The following is a 17,150-nucleotide window of genomic DNA, read 5'->3' as shown; positions in this document are numbered from 1 at the left end:
TCAATGTGACCTATGCATGCAACTTGGACGAAACGGTTGCAGAAGGTAACCACTCATGTGGATATCTCCAAGTAGTGAGGTGCATGTGGCCGTGGCATCTGGCACAGATGGCCGACTAGGACTACTGAAGTCCTGGGAAAACCATGGAATAAAACATGAAACCGGGAAGGCTAATTCAGCTAAGAGGTTTTTGGGTACAGCTTTTGGGGCTTATATCGAGGGGAATATTTCTTTAAGACAATAAGCAGCTCTACCTTCCTTCCGTAAGACAGCCTAATGATGCTGTCTGCTTCACAATGATCAATGCGACATATGCATGTAACTTGGACGAAACGGTTGCAGAAGGTAACCACTCATGTGGATATCTCCAAGTAGTGAGGTGCATGTGGCCGTGGCATCTGGCACAGATGGCCGACTAGGACTAGTGAAGTCCTGGGAAAACCATGGAATAAAACATGAAACCGGGAAGGCTAATTCAGCTAAGAGGTTTTTGGGTACAGCTTTTGGGGCTTATATCGAGGGGAATATTTCTTTAAGACAATAAGCAGCTCTACCTTCCTTCCGTCAGACAGCCTAATGATGCTGTCTGCTTCACAATGATCAATGTGACCTATGCATGCAACTTGGACGAAACGGTTGCAAAAGGTAACCACTCATGTGGATATCTCCAAGTAGTGAGGTGCATGTGGCCGTGGCATCTGGCACAGATGGCCGACTAGGACTACTGAAGTCCTGGGAAAACCATGGAATAAAACATGAAACCGGGAAGGCTAATTCAGCTAAGAGGTTTTTGGGTACAGCTTTTGGGGCTTATATCGAGGGGAATATTTCTTTAAGACAATAAGCAGCTCTACCTTCCTTCCGTAAGACAGCCTAATGATGCTGTCTGCTTCACAATGATCAATGCGACATATGCATGTAACTTGGACGAAACGGTTGCAGAAGGTAACCACTCATGTGGATATCTCCAAGTAGTGAGGTGCATGTGGCCGTGGCATCTGGCACAGATGGCCGACTAGGACTAGTGAAGTCCTGGGAAAACCATGGAATAAAACATGAAACCGGGAAGGCTAATTCAGCTAAGAGGTTTTGGGTACAGCTTTTGGGGCTTATGTCGAGGGGAATATTTCTTTAAGACAATAAGCGGCTCTACCTTCCTTCCGTCAGACAGCCTAATGATGCTGTCTGCTTCACAATGATCAATGTGACCTATGCATGCAACTTGGACGAAACGGTTGCAGAAGGTAACCACTCATGTGGATATCTCCAAGTAGTGAGGTGCATGTGGCCGTGGCATCTGGCACAGATGGCCGACTAGGACTAGTGAAGTCCTGGGAAAACCATGGAATAAAACATGAAACCGGGAAGGCTAATTCAGCTAAGAGGTTTTTGGGTACAGCTTTTGGGGCTTATATCGAGGGGAATATTTCTTTAAGACAATAAGCAGCTCTACCTTCCTTCCGTAAGACAGCCTAATGATGCTGTCTGCTTCACAATGATCAATGTGACCTATGCATGCAACTTGGACGAAACGGTTGCAGAAGGTAACCACTCATGTGGATATCTCCAAGTAGTGAGGTGCATGTGGCCGTGGCATCTGGCACAGATGGCCGACTAGGACTACTGAAGTCCTGGGAAAACCATGGAATAAAACATGAAACCGGGAAGGCTAATTCAGCTAAGAGGTTTTTGGGTACAGCTTTTGGGGCTTATATCGAGGGGAATATTTCTTTTCAGGCAATAAGCAGCTCTACCTTCCTTCCGTCAGACAGCCTAATGATGCTGTCTGCTTCACAATGATCAATGCGACATATGCATGTAACTTGGACGAAACGGTTGCAGAAGGTAACCAATCATGTCGATATCTCCAAGTAGTGAGGTGCATGTGGCCGTGGCATCTGGCACAGATGGCCGACTACGACTACTGAAGTCCTGACAAAACCATGGAATAAAACATGAAACCGGGAAGGCTAATTCAGCTAAGAGGTTTTGGGTACAGCTTTTGGGGCTTATATCGAGGGGAATATTTCTTTAAGACAATAAGCAGCTCTACCTTCCTTCCGTCAGACAGCCTAATGATGCTGTCTGCTTCACAATGATCAATGTGACCTATGCATGCAACTTGGACGAAACGGTTGCAGAAGGTAACCACTCATGTGGATATCTCCAAGTAGTGAGGTGCATGTGGCCGTGGCATCTGGCACAGATGGCCGACTAGGACTACTGAAGTCCTGGGAAAACCATGGAATAAAACATGAAACCGGGAAGGCTAATTCAGCTAAGAGGTTTTGGGTACAGCTTTTGGGGCTTATATCGAGGGGAATATTTCTTTAAGACAATAAGCAGCTCTACCTTCCTTCCGTCAGACAGCCTAATGATGCTGTCTGCTTCACAATGATCAATGTGACCTATGCATGCAACTTGGACGAAACGGTTGCAGAAGTTAACCACTCATGTGGATATCTCCAAGTAGTGAGGTGCATGTGGCCGTGGCATCTGGCACAGATGGCCGACTAGGACTACTGAAGTCCTGGGAAAACCATGGAATAAAACATGAAACCGGGAAGGCTAATTCAGCTAAGAGGTTTTTGGGTACAGCTTTTGGGGCTTATATCGAGGGGAATATTTCTTTTCAGGCAATAAGCAGCTCTACCTTCCTTCCGTCAGACAGCCTAATGATGCTGTCTGCTTCACAATGATCAATGCGACATATGCATGTAACTTGGACGAAACGGTTGCAGAAGGTAACCACTCATGTGGATATCTCCAAGTAGTGAGGTGCATGTGGCCGTGGCATCTGGCACAGATGGCCGACTAGGACTACTGAAGTCCTGGGAAAACCATGGAATAAAACATGAAACCGGGAAGGCTAATTCAGCTAAGAGGTTTTTGGGTACAGCTTTTGGGGCTTATATCGAGGGGAATATTTCTTTTCAGGCAATAAGCAGCTCTACCTTCCTTCCGTCAGACAGCCTAATGATGCTGTCTGCTTCACAATGATCAATGTGACCTATGCATGTAACTTGGACGAAACGGTTGCAGAAGGTAACCACTCATGTGGATATCTCCAAGTAGTGAGGTGCATGTGGCCGTGGCATCTGGCACAGATGGCCGACTAGGACTACTGAAGTCCTGGGAAAACCATGGAATAAAACATGAAACAGGGAAGGCTAATTCAGCTAAGAGGTTTTGGGTACAGCTTTTGGGGCTTATATCGAGGGGAATATTTCTTTTCAGGCAATAAGCAGCTCTACCTTCCTTCCGTCAGACAGCCTAATGATGCTGTCTGCTTCACAATGATCAATGTGACCTATGCATGCAACCTGGACGAAACGGTTGCAGAAGGTAACCACTCATGTGGATATCTCCAAGTAGTGAGGTGCATGTGGCCGCGGCATCTGGCACAGATGGCCGACTAGGACTACTGAAGTCCTGGGAAAACCATGGAATAAAACATGAAACCGGGAAGGCTAATTCAGCTAAGAGGTTTTGGGTACAGCTTTTGGGGCTTATATCGAGGGGAATATTTCTTTTCAGGCAATAAGCAGCTCTACCTTCCTTCCGTCAGACAGCCTAATGATGCTGTCTGCTTCACAATGATCAATGCGACATATGCATGTAACTTGGACGAAACGGTTGCAGAAGGTAACCACTCATGTGGATATCTCCAAGTAGTGAGGTGCATGTGGCCGTGGCATCTGGCACAGATGGCCGACTAGGACTACTGAAGTCCTGGGAAAACCATGGAATAAAACATGAAACCGGGAAGGCTAATTCAGCTAAGAGGTTTTGGGTACAGCTTTTGGGGCTTATATCGAGGGGAATATTTCTTTTCAGGCAATAAGCAGCTCTACCTTCCTTCCGTCAGACAGCCTAATGATGCTGTCTGCTTCACAAGGATCAATGCGACATATGCATGTAACTTGGACGAAACGGTTGCAGAAGGTAACCACTCATGTGGATATCTCCAAGTAGTGAGGTGCACGTGGCCGTGGCATCTGGCACAGATGGCCGACTAGGACTACTGAAGTCCTGGGAAAACCATGGAATAAAACATGAAACCGGGAAGGCTAATTCAGCTAAGAGGTTTTGGGTACAGCTTTTGGGGCTTATATCGAGGGGAATATTTCTTTTCAGGCAATAAGCAGCTCTACCTTCCTTCCGTCAGACAGCCTAATGATGCTGTCTGCTTCACAATGATCAATGCGACATATGCATGTAACTTGGACGAAACGGTTGCAGAAGGTAACCACTCATGTGGATATCTCCAAGTAGTGAGGTGCATGTGGCCGTGGCATCTGGCACAGATGGCCGACTAGGACTACTGAAGTCCTGGGAAAACCATGGAATAAAACATGAAACCGGGAAGGCTAATTCAGCTAAGAGGTTTTTGGGTACAGCTTTTGGGGCTTATATCGAGGGGAATATTTCTTTTCGGGCAATAAGCAGCTCTACCTTCCTTCCGTCAGACAGCCTAATGATGCTGTCTGCTTCACAATGATCAATGCGACATATGCATGTAACTTGGACGAAACGGTTGCAGAAGGTAACCACTCATGTGGATATCTCCAAGTAGTGAGGTGCATGTGGCCGTGGCATCTGGCACAGATGGCCGACTAGGACTACTGAAGTCCTGGGAAAACCATGAAATAAAACATGAAACCGGGAAGGCTAATTCAGCTAAGAGGTTTTGGGTACAGCTTTTGGGGCTTATATCGAGGGGAATATTTCTTTAAGACAATAAGCAGCTCTACCTTCCTTCCGTCAGACAGCCTAATGATGCTGTCTGCTTCACAATGATCAATGTGACCTATGCATGCAACTTGGACGAAACGGTTGCAGAAGGTAACCACTCATGTGGATATCTCCAAGTAGTGAGGTGCATGTGGCCGTGGCATCTGGCACAGATGGCCGACTAGGACTACTGAAGTCCTGGGAAAACCATGGAATAAAACATGAAACCGGGAAGGCTAATTCAGCTAAGAGGTTTTGGGTACAGCTTTTGGGGCTTATATCGAGGGGAATATTTCTTTAAGACAATAAGCAGCTCTACCTTCCTTCCGTCAGACAGCCTAATGATGCTGTCTGCTTCACAATGATCAATGTGACCTATGCATGCAACTTGGACGAAACGGTTGCAGAAGGTAACCACTCATGTGGATATCTCCAAGTAGTGAGGTGCATGTGGCCGTGGCATCTGGCACAGATGGCCGACTAGGACTACTGAAGTCCTGGGAAAACCATGGAATAAAACATGAAACCGGGAAGGCTAATTCAGCTAAGAGGTTTTTGGGTACAGCTTTTGGGGCTTATATCGAGGGGAATATTTCTTTTCAGGCAATAAGCAGCTCTACCTTCCTTCCGTCAGACAGCCTAATGATGCTGTCTGCTTCACAATGATCAATGCGACATATGCATGTAACTTGGACGAAACGGTTGCAGAAGGTAACCACTCATGTGGATATCTCCAAGTAGTGAGGTGCATGTGGCCGTGGCATCTGGCACAGATGGCCGACTAGGACTACTGAAGTCCAGGGAAAACCATGGAATAAAACATGAAACCGGGAAGGCTAATTCAGCTAAGAGGTTTTGGGTACAGCTTTTGGGGCTTATATAGAGGGGAATATTTCTTTTCAGGCAATAAGCAGCTCTACCTTCCTTCCGTCAGACAGCCTAATGATGCTGTCTGCTTCACAATGATCAATGTGACCTATGCATGCAACGTGGACGAAACAGTTGCAGAAGGTAACCACTCATGTGGATATCTCCAAGTAGTGAGGTGCATGTGGCCGTGGCATCTGGCACAGATGGCCGACTAGGACTACTGAAGTCCTGGGAAAACCATGGAATAAAACATGAAACCGGGAAGGCTAATTCAGCTAAGAGGTTTTGGGTACAGCTTTTGGGGCTTATATCGAAGGGAATATTTCTTTTCAGGCAATAAGCAGCTCTACCTTCCTTCCGTCAGACAGCCTAATGATGCTGTCTGCTTCACAATGATCAATGTGACCTATGCATGCAACTTGGACGAAACGGTTGCAGAAGGTAACCACTCATGTGGATATCTCCAAGTAGTGAGGTGCATGTGGCCGTGGCATCTGGCACAGATGGCCGACTAGGACTACTGAAGTCCTGGGAAAACCATGGAATAAAACATGAAACCGGGAAGGCTAATTCAGCTAAGAGGTTTTTGGGTACAGCTTTTGGGGCTTATATCGAGGGGAATATTTCTTTTCAGGCAATAAGCAGCTCTACCTTCCTTCCGTCAGACAGCCTAATGATGCTGTCTGCTTCACAATGATCAATGCGACATATGCATGTAACTTGGACGAAACGGTTGCAGAAGGTAACCACTCATGTGGATATCTCCAAGTAGTGAGGTGCATGTGGCCGTGGCATCTGGCACAGATGGCCGACTAGGACTACTGAAGTCCTGGGAATACCATGGAATAAAACGTGAAACCGGGAAGGCTAATTCAGCTAAGAGGTTTTGGGTACAGCTTTTGGGGCTTATATCGAGGGGAATATTTCTTTAAGACAATAAGCAGCTCTACCTTCCTTCCGTCAGACAGCCTAATGATGCTGTCTGCTTCACAATGATCAATGTGACCTATGCATGCAACTTGGACGAAACGGTTGCAGAAGGTAACCACTCATGTGGATATCTCCAAGTAGTGAGGTGCATGTGGCCGTGGCATCTGGCACAGATGGCCGACTAGGACTACTGAAGTCCTGGGAAAACCATGTAATAAAACATGAAACCGGGAAGGCTAATTCAGCTAAGAGGTTTTGGGTACAGCTTTTGGGGCTTATATCGAGGGGAATATTTCTTTAAGACAATAAGCAGCTCTACCTTCCTTCCGTCAGACAGCCTAATGATGCTGTCTGCTTCACAATGATCAATGTGACCTATGCATGCAACTTGGACGAAACGGTTGCAGAAGGTAACCACTCATGTGGATATCTCCAAGTAGTGAGGTGCATGTGGCCGTGGCATCTGGCACAGATGGCCGACTAGGACTACTGAAGTCCTGGGAAAACCATGGAATAAAACATGAAACCGGGAAGGCTAATTCAGCTTAGAGGTTTTGGGTACAGCTTTTGGGGCTTATATCGAGGGGAATATTTCTTTAAGACAATAAGCAGCTCTACCTTCCTTCCGTCAGACAGCCTAATGATGCTGTCTGCTTCACAATGATCAATGCGACATATGCATGTAACTTGGACGAAACGGTTGCAGAAGGTAACCACTCATGTGGATATCTCCAAGTAGTGAGGTGCACTTGGCCGTGGCATCTGGCACAGATGGCCGACTAGGACTACTGAGGTCCTGGGAAAACCATGGAATAAAACATGAAACCGGGAAGGCTAATTCAGCTAAGAGGTTTTGGGTACAGCTTTTGGGGCTTATATCGAGGGGAATATTTCTTTAAGACAATAAGCAGCTCTACCTTCCTTCCGTCAGACAGCCTAATGATGCTGTCTGCTTCACAATGATCAATGTGACCTATGCATGCAACTTGGACGAAACGGTTGCAGAAGGTAACCACTCATGTGGATATCTCCAAGTAGTGAGGTGCATGTGGCCGTGGCATCTGGCACAGATGGCCGACAAGGACTACTGAAGTCCTGGGAAAACCATGGAATAAAACATGAAACCGGGAAGGCTAATTCAGCTAAGAGGTTTTTGGGTACAGCTTTTGGGGCTTATATCGAGGGGAATATTTCTTTTCAGGCAATAAGCAGCTCTACCTTCCTTCCGTCAGACAGCCTAATGATGCTGTCTGCTTCACAATGATCAATGCGACATATGCATGTAACTTTGACGAAACGGTTGCAGAAGGTAACCACTCATGTGGATATCTCCAAGTAGTGAGGTGCATGTGGCCGTGGCATCTGGCACAGATGGCCGACTAGGACTACTGAAGTCCTGGGAAAACCATGGAATAAAACATGAAACCGGGAAGGCTAATTCAGCTAAGAGGTTTTGGGTACAGCTTTTGGGGCTTATATCGAGGGGAATATTTCTTTAAGACAATAAGCAGCTCTACCTTCCTTCCGTCAGACAGCCTAATGATGCTGTCTGCTTCACAATGATCAATGTGACCTATGCATGCAACTTGGACGAAACGGTTGCAGAAGGTAACCACTCATGTGGATATCTCCAAGTAGTGAGGTGCATGTGGCCGTGGCATCTGGCACAGATGGCCGACTAGGACTACTGAAGTCCTGGGAAAACCATGGAATAAAACATGAAACCGGGAAGGCTAATTCAGCTAAGAGGTTTTGGGTACAGCTTTTGGGGCTTATATCGAGGGGAATATTTCTTTAAGACAATAAGCAGCTCTACCTTCCTTCCGTCAGACAGCCTAATGATGCTGTCTGCTTCACAATGATCAATGTGACCTATGCATGCAACTTGGACGAAACGGTTGCAGAATGTAACCACTCATGTGGATATCTCCAAGTAGTGAGGTGCATGTGGCCGTGGCATCTGGCACAGATGGCCGACTAGGACTACTGAAGTCCTGGGAAAACCATGGAATAAAACATGAAACCGGGAAGGCTAATTCAGCTAAGAGGTTTTGGGTACAGCTTTTGGGGCTTATATCGAGGGGAATATTTCTTTTCAGGCAATAAGCAGCTCTACCTTCCTTCCGTCAGACAGCCTAATGATGCTGTCTGCTTCACAATGATCAATGCGACATATGCATGTAACTTGGACGAAACGGTTGCAGAAGGTAACCACTCATGTGGATATCTCCAAGTAGTGAGGTGCATGTGGCCGTGGCATCTGACACAGATGGCCGACTAGGACTACTGAAGTCCTGGGAAAACCATGGAATAAAACATGAAACCGGGAAGGCTAATTCAGCTAAGAGGTTTTGGGTACAGCTTTTGGGGCTTATATCGAGGGGAATATTTCTTTTCAGGCAATAAGCAGCTCTACCTTCCTTCCGTCAGACAGCCTAATGATGCTGTCTGCTTCACAATGATCAATGCGACATATGCATGTAACTTGGACGAAACGGTTGCAGAAGGTAACCACTCATGTGGATATCTCCAAGTAGTGAGGTGCATGTGGCCGTGGCATCTGGCACAGATGGCCGACTAGGACTACTGAAGTCCTGGGAAAACCATGGAATAAAACATGAAACCGGGAAGGCTAATTCAGCTAAGAGGTTTTGGGTACAGCTTTTGGGGCTTATATCGAGGGGAATATTTCTTTTCAGGCAATAAGCAGCTCTACCTTCCTTCCGTCAGACAGCCTAATGATGCTGTCTGCTTCACAATGATCAATGCGACATATGCATGTAACTTGGACGAAACGGTTGCAGAGGGTAACCACTCATGTGGATATCTCCAAGTAGTGAGGTGCATGTGGCCGTGGCATCTGGCACAGATGGCCGACTAGGACTACTGAAGTCCTGGGAAAACCATGGAATAAAACATGAAACCGGGAAGGCTAATTCAGCTAAGAGGTTTTGGGTACAGCTTTTGGGGCTTATATCGAGGGGAATATTTCTTTAAGACAATAAGCAGCTCTACCTTCCTTCCGTCAGACAGCCTAATGATGCTGTCTGCTTCACAATGATCAATGTGACCTATGCATGCAACTTGGACGAAACGGTTGCAGAAGGTAACCACTCATGTGGATATCTCCAAGTAGTGAGGTGCATGTGGCCGTGGCATCTGGCACAGATGGCCGACTAGGACTACTGAAGTCCTGGGAAAACCATGGAATAAAACATGAAACCGGGAAGGCTAATTCAGCTAAGAGGTTTTGGGTACAGCTTTTGGGGCTTATATCGAGGGGAATATTTCTTTAAGACAATAAGCAGCTCTACCTTCCTTCCGTCAGACAGCCTAATGATGCTGTCTGCTTCACAATGATCAATGTGACCCATGCATGCAACTTGGACGAAACGGTTGCAGAATGTAACCACTCATGTGGATATCTCCAAGTAGTGAGGTGCATGTGGCCGTGGCATCTGGCACAGATGGCCGACTAGGACTACTGAAGTCCTGGGAAAACCATGGAATAAAACATGAAACCGGGAAGGCTAATTCAGCTAAGAGGTTTTGGGTACAGCTTTTGGGGCTTATATCGAGGGGAATATTTCTTTTCAGGCAATAAGCAGCTCTACCTTCCTTCCGTCAGACAGCCTAATGATGCTGTCTGCTTCACAATGATCAATGCGACATATGCATGTAACTTGGACGAAACGGTTGCAGAAGGTAACCACTCATGTGGATATCTCCAAGTAGTGAGGTGCATGTGGCCGTGGCATCTGACACAGATGGCCGACTAGGACTACTGAAGTCCTGGGAAAACCATGGAATAAAACATGAAACCGGGAAGGCTAATTCAGCTAAGAGGTTTTGGGTCCAGCTTTTGGGGCTTATATCGAGGGGAATATTTCTTTTCAGGCAATAAGCAGCTCTACCTTCCTTCCGTCAGACAGCCTAATGATGCTGTCTGCTTCACAATGATCAATGCGACATATGCATGTAACTTGGACGAAACGGTTGCAGAAGGTAACCACTCATGTGGATATCTCCAAGTAGTGAGGTGCATGTGGCCGTGGCATCTGGCACAGATGGCCGACTAGGACTACTGAAGTCCTGGGAAAACCATGGAATAAAACATGAAACCGGGAAGGCTAATTCAGCTAAGAGGTTTTGGGTACAGCTTTTGGGGCTTATATCGAGGGGAATATTTCTTTTCAGGCAATAAGCAGCTCTACCTTCCTTCCGTCAGACAGCCTAATGATGCTGTCTGCTTCACAATGATCAATGCGACATATGCATGTAACTTGGACGAAACGGTTGCAGAGGGTAACCACTCATGTGGATATCTCCAAGTAGTGAGGTGCATGTGGCCGTGGCATCTGGCACAGATGGCCGACTAGGACTACTGAAGTCCTGGGAAAACAATGGAATAAAACATGAAACCGGGAAGGCTAATTCAGCTAAGAGGTTTTGGGTACAGCTTTTGGGGCTTATATCGAGGGGAATATTTCTTTTCAGGCAATAAGCAGCTCTACCTTCCTTCCGTCAGACAGCCTAATGATGCTGTCTGCTTCACAATGATCAATGCGACATATGCATGTAACTTGGACGAAACGGTTGCAGAAGGTAACCACTCATGTGGATATCTCCAAGTAGTGAGGTGCATGTGGCCGTGGCATCTGGCACAGATGGCCGACTAGGACTACTGAAGTCCTGGGAAAACCATGGAATAAAACATGAAACCGGGAAGGCTAATTCAGCTAAGAGGTTTTGGGTACAGCTTTTGGGGCTGATATCGAGGGGAATATTTCTTTAAGACAATAAGCAGCTCTACCTTCCTTCCGTCAGACAGCCTAATGATGCTGTCTGCTTCACAATGATCAATGTGACCTATGCATGCAACTTGGACGAAACGGTTGCAGAAGGTAACCACTCATGTGGATATCTCCAAGTAGTGAGGTGCATGTGGCCGTGGCATCTGGCACAGATGGCCGACTAGGACTACTGAAGTCCTGGGAAAACCATGGAATAAAACATGAAACTGGGAAGGCTAATTCAGCTAAGAGGTTTTGGGTACAGCTTTTGGGGCTTATATCGAGGGGAATATTTCTTTAAGACAATAAGCAGCTCTACCTTCCTTCCGTCAGACAGCCTAATGATGCTGTCTGCTTCACAATGATCAATGCGACATATGCATGTAACTTGGACGAAACGGTTGCAGAAGGTAACCACTCATGTGGATATCTCCAAGTAGTGAGGTGCATGTGGCCGTGGCATCTGGCACAGATGGCCGACTAGGACTACTGAAGTCCTGGGAAAACCATGGAATAAAACATGAAACCGGGAAGGCTAATTCAGCTAAGAGGTTTTGGGTACAGCTTTTGGGGCTTATATCGAGGGGAATATTTCTTTAAGACAATAAGCAGCTCTACCTTCCTTCCGTCAGACAGCCTAATGATGCTGTCTGCTTCACAATGATCAATGTGACCTATGCATGCAACTTGGACGAAACGGTTGCAGAAGGTAACCACTCATGTGGATATCTCCAAGTAGTGAGGTGCATGTGGCCGTGGCATCTGGCACAGATGGCCGACTAGGACTACTGAAGTCCTGGGAAAACCATGGAATAAAACATGAAACCGGAAAGGCTAATTCAGCTAAGAGGTTTTGGGTACAGCTTTTGGGGCTTATATCGAGGGGAATATTTCTTTTCAGGCAATAAGCAGCTCTACCTTCCTTCCGTCAGACAGCCTAATGATGCTGTCTGCTTCACAATGATCAATGCGACATATGCATGTAACTTGGACGAAACGGTTGCAGAAGGTAACCACTCATGTGGATATCTCCAAGTAGTGAGGTGCATGTGGCCGTGGCATCTGGCACAGATGGCCGACTAGGACTACTGAAGTCCTGGGAAAACCATGGAATAAAACATGAAACCGGGAAGGCTAATTCAGCTAAGAGGTTTTGGGTACAGCTTTTGGGGCTTATATCGAGGGGAATATTTCTTTTCAGGCCATAAGCAGCTCTACCTTCCTTCCGTCAGACAGCCTAATGATGCTGTCTGCTTCACAATGATCAATGTGACCTATGCATGCAACTTGGACGAAACGGTTGCAGAAGGTAACCACTCATGTGGATATCTCCAAGTAGTGAGGTGCATGTGGCCGTGGCATCTGGCACAGATGGCCGACTAGGACTACTGAAGTCCTGGGAAAACCATGGAATAAAACATGAAACCGGGAAGGCTAATTCAGCTTAGAGGTTTTGGGTACAGCTTTTGGGGCTTATATCGAGGGGAATATTTCTTTAAGACAATAAGCAGCTCTACCTTCCTTCCGTCAGACAGCCTAATGATGCTGTCTGCTTCACAATGATCAATGCGACATATGCATGTAACTTGGACGAAACGGTTGCAGAAGGTAACCACTCATGTGGATATCTCCAAGTAGTGAGGTGCACTTGGCCGTGGCATCTGGCACAGATGGCCGACTAGGACTACTGAGGTCCTGGGAAAACCATGGAATAAAACATGAAACCGGGAAGGCTAATTCAGCTAAGAGGTTTTGGGTACAGCTTTTGGGGCTTATATCGAGGGGAATATTTCTTTAAGACAATAAGCAGCTCTACCTTCCTTCCGTCAGACAGCCTAATGATGCTGTCTGCTTCACAATGATCAATGTGACCTATGCATGCAACTTGGACGAAACGGTTGCAGAAGGTAACCACTCATGTGGATATCTCCAAGTAGTGAGGTGCATGTGGCCGTGGCATCTGGCACAGATGGCCGACAAGGACTACTGAAGTCCTGGGAAAACCATGGAATAAAACATGAAACCGGGAAGGCTAATTCAGCTAAGAGGTTTTTGGGTACAGCTTTTGGGGCTTATATCGAGGGGAATATTTCTTTTCAGGCAATAAGCAGCTCTACCTTCCTTCCGTCAGACAGCCTAATGATGCTGTCTGCTTCACAATGATCAATGCGACATATGCATGTAACTTGGACGAAACGGTTGCAGAAGGTAACCACTCATGTGGATATCTCCAAGTAGTGAGGTGCATGTGGCCGTGGCATCTGGCACAGATGGCCGACTAGGACTACTGAAGTCCTGGGAAAACCATGGAATAAAACATGAAACCGGGAAGGCTAATTCAGCTAAGAGGTTTTGGGTACAGCTTTTGGGGCTTATATCGAGGGGAATATTTCTTTAAGACAATAAGCAGCTCTACCTTCCTTCCGTCAGACAGCCTAATGATGCTGTCTGCTTCACAATGATCAATGTGACCTATGCATGCAACTTGGACGAAACGGTTGCAGAAGGTAACCACTCATGTGGATATCTCCAAGTAGTGAGGTGCATGTGGCCGTGGCATCTGGCACAGATGGCCGACTAGGACTACTGAAGTCCTGGGAAAACCATGGAATAAAACATGAAACCGGGAAGGCTAATTCAGCTAAGAGGTTTTGGGTACAGCTTTTGGGGCTTATATCGAGGGGAATATTTCTTTAAGACAATAAGCAGCTCTACCTTCCTTCCGTCAGACAGCCTAATGATGCTGTCTGCTTCACAATGATCAATGTGACCTATGCATGCAACTTGGACGAAACGGTTGCAGAATGTAACCACTCATGTGGATATCTCCAAGTAGTGAGGTGCATGTGGCCGTGGCATCTGGCACAGATGGCCGACTAGGACTACTGAAGTCCTGGGAAAACCATGGAATAAAACATGAAACCGGGAAGGCTAATTCAGCTAAGAGGTTTTGGGTACAGCTTTTGGGGCTTATATCGAGGGGAATATTTCTTTTCAGGCAATAAGCAGCTCTACCTTCCTTCCGTCAGACAGCCTAATGATGCTGTCTGCTTCACAATGATCAATGCGACATATGCATGTAACTTGGACGAAACGGTTGCAGAAGGTAACCACTCATGTGGATATCTCCAAGTAGTGAGGTGCATGTGGCCGTGGCATCTGACACAGATGGCCGACTAGGACTACTGAAGTCCTGGGAAAACCATGGAATAAAACATGAAACCGGGAAGGCTAATTCAGCTAAGAGGTTTTGGGTACAGCTTTTGGGGCTTATATCGAGGGGAATATTTCTTTTCAGGCAATAAGCAGCTCTACCTTCCTTCCGTCAGACAGCCTAATGATGCTGTCTGCTTCACAATGATCAATGCGACATATGCATGTAACTTGGACGAAACGGTTGCAGAAGGTAACCACTCATGTGGATATCTCCAAGTAGTGAGGTGCATGTGGCCGTGGCATCTGGCACAGATGGCCGACTAGGACTACTGAAGTCCTGGGAAAACCATGGAATAAAACATGAAACCGGGAAGGCTAATTCAGCTAAGAGGTTTTGGGTACAGCTTTTGGGGCTTATATCGAGGGGAATATTTCTTTTCAGGCAATAAGCAGTTCTACCTTCCTTCCGTCAGACAGCCTAATGATGCTGTCTGCTTCACAATGATCAATGCGACATATGCATGTAACTTGGACGAAACGGTTGCAGAGGGTAACCACTCATGTGGATATCTCCAAGTAGTGAGGTGCATGTGGCCGTGGCATCTGGCACAGATGGCCGACTAGGACTACTGAAGTCCTGGGAAAACCATGGAATAAAACATGAAACCGGGAAGGCTAATTCAGCTAAGAGGTTTTGGGTACAGCTTTTGGGGCTTATATCGAGGGGAATATTTCTTTAAGACAATAGGCAGCTCTACCTTCCTTCCGTCAGACAGCCTAATGATGCTGTCTGCTTCACAATGATCAATGTGACCTATGCATGCAACTTGGACGAAACGGTTGCAGAAGGTAACCACTCATGTGGATATCTCCAAGTAGTGAGGGGCATGTGGCCGTGGCATCTGGCACAGATGGCCGACTAGGACTACTGAAGTCCTGGGAAAACCATGGAATAAAACATGAAACCGGGAAGGCTAATTCAGCTAAGAGGTTTTGGGTACAGCTTTTGGGGCTTATATCGAGGGGAATATTTCTTTAAGACAATAAGCAGCTCTACCTTCCTTCCGTCAGACAGCCTAATGATGCTGTCTGCTTCACAATGATCAATGTGACCCATGCATGCAACTTGGACGAAACGGTTGCAGAATGTAACCACTCATGTGGATATCTCCAAGTAGTGAGGTGCATGTGGCCGTGGAATCTGGCACAGATGGCCGACTAGGACTACTGAAGTCCTGGGAAAACCATGGAATAAAACATGAAACCGGGAAGGCTAATTCAGCTAAGAGGTTTTGGGTACAGCTTTTGGGGCTTATATCGAGGGGAATATTTCTTTTCAGGCAATAAGCAGCTCTACCTTCCGTCCGTCAGACAGCCTAATGATGCTGTCTGCTTCACAATGATCAATGCGACATATGCATGTAACTTGGACGAAACGGTTGCAGAAGGTAACCACTCATGTGGATATCTCCAAGTAGTGAGGTGCATGTGGCCGTGGCATCTGACACAGATGGCCGACTAGGACTACTGAAGTCCTGGGAAAACCATGGAATAAAACATGAAACCGGGAAGGCTAATTCAGCTAAGAGGTTTTGGGTACAGCTTTTGGGGCTTATATCGAGGGGAATATTTCTTTTCAGGCAATAAGCAGCTCTACCTTCCTTCCGTCAGACAGCCTAATGATGCTGTCTGCTTCACAATGATCAATGCGACATATGCATGTAACTTGGACGAAACGGTTGCAGAAGGTAACCACTCATGTGGATATCTCCAAGTAGTGAGGTGCATGTGGCCGTGGCATCTGGCACAGATGGCCGACTAGGACTACTGAAGTCCTGGGAAAACCATGGAATAAAACATGAAACCGGGAAGGCTAATTCAGCTAAGAGGTTTTGGGTACAGCTTTTGGGGCTTATATCGAGGGGAATATTTCTTTTCAGGCAATAAGCAGCTCTACCTTCCTTCCGTCAGACAGCCTAATGATGCTGTCTGCTTCACAATGATCAATGCGACATATGCATGTAACTTGGACGAAACGGTTGCAGAAGGTAACCACTCATGTGGATATCTCCAAGTAGTGAGGTGCATGTGGCCGTGGCATCTGGCACAGATGGCCGACTAGGACTACTGAAGTCCTGGGAAAACCATGGAATAAAACATGAAACCGGGAAGGCTAATTCAGCTAAGAGGTTTTGGGTACAGCTTTTGGGGCTGATATCGAGGGGAATATTTCTTTAAGACAATAAGCAGCTCTACCTTCCTTCCGTCAGACAGCCTAATGATGCTGTCTGCTTCACAATGATCAATGTGACCTATGCATGCAACTTGGACGAAACGGTTGCAGAAGGTAACCACTCATGTGGATATCTCCAAGTAGTGAGGTGCATGTGGCCGTGGCATCTGGCACAGATGGCCGACTAGGACTACTGAAGTCCTGGGAAAACCATGGAATAAAACATGAAACTGGGAAGGCTAATTCAGCTAAGAGGTTTTGGGTACAGCTTTTGGGGCTTATATCGAGGGGAATATTTCTTTAAGACAATAAGCAGCTCTACCTTCCTTCCGTCAGACAGCCTAATGATGCTGTCTGCTTCACAATGATCAATGCGACATATGCATGTAACTTGGACGAAACGGTTGCAGAAGGTAACCACTCATGTGGATATC

This window comes from Ixodes scapularis, unplaced genomic scaffold, assembly GCF_016920785.2.
Source record: "Ixodes scapularis isolate PalLabHiFi unplaced genomic scaffold, ASM1692078v2 PGA_scaffold2__306_contigs__length_199485367, whole genome shotgun sequence".
Lineage (NCBI taxonomy): Eukaryota > Metazoa > Arthropoda > Arachnida > Ixodida > Ixodidae > Ixodes > Ixodes scapularis.
The sequence above is the reverse complement of the archived record's forward strand: the minus strand, read 5'-3'. Positions refer to the sequence as shown.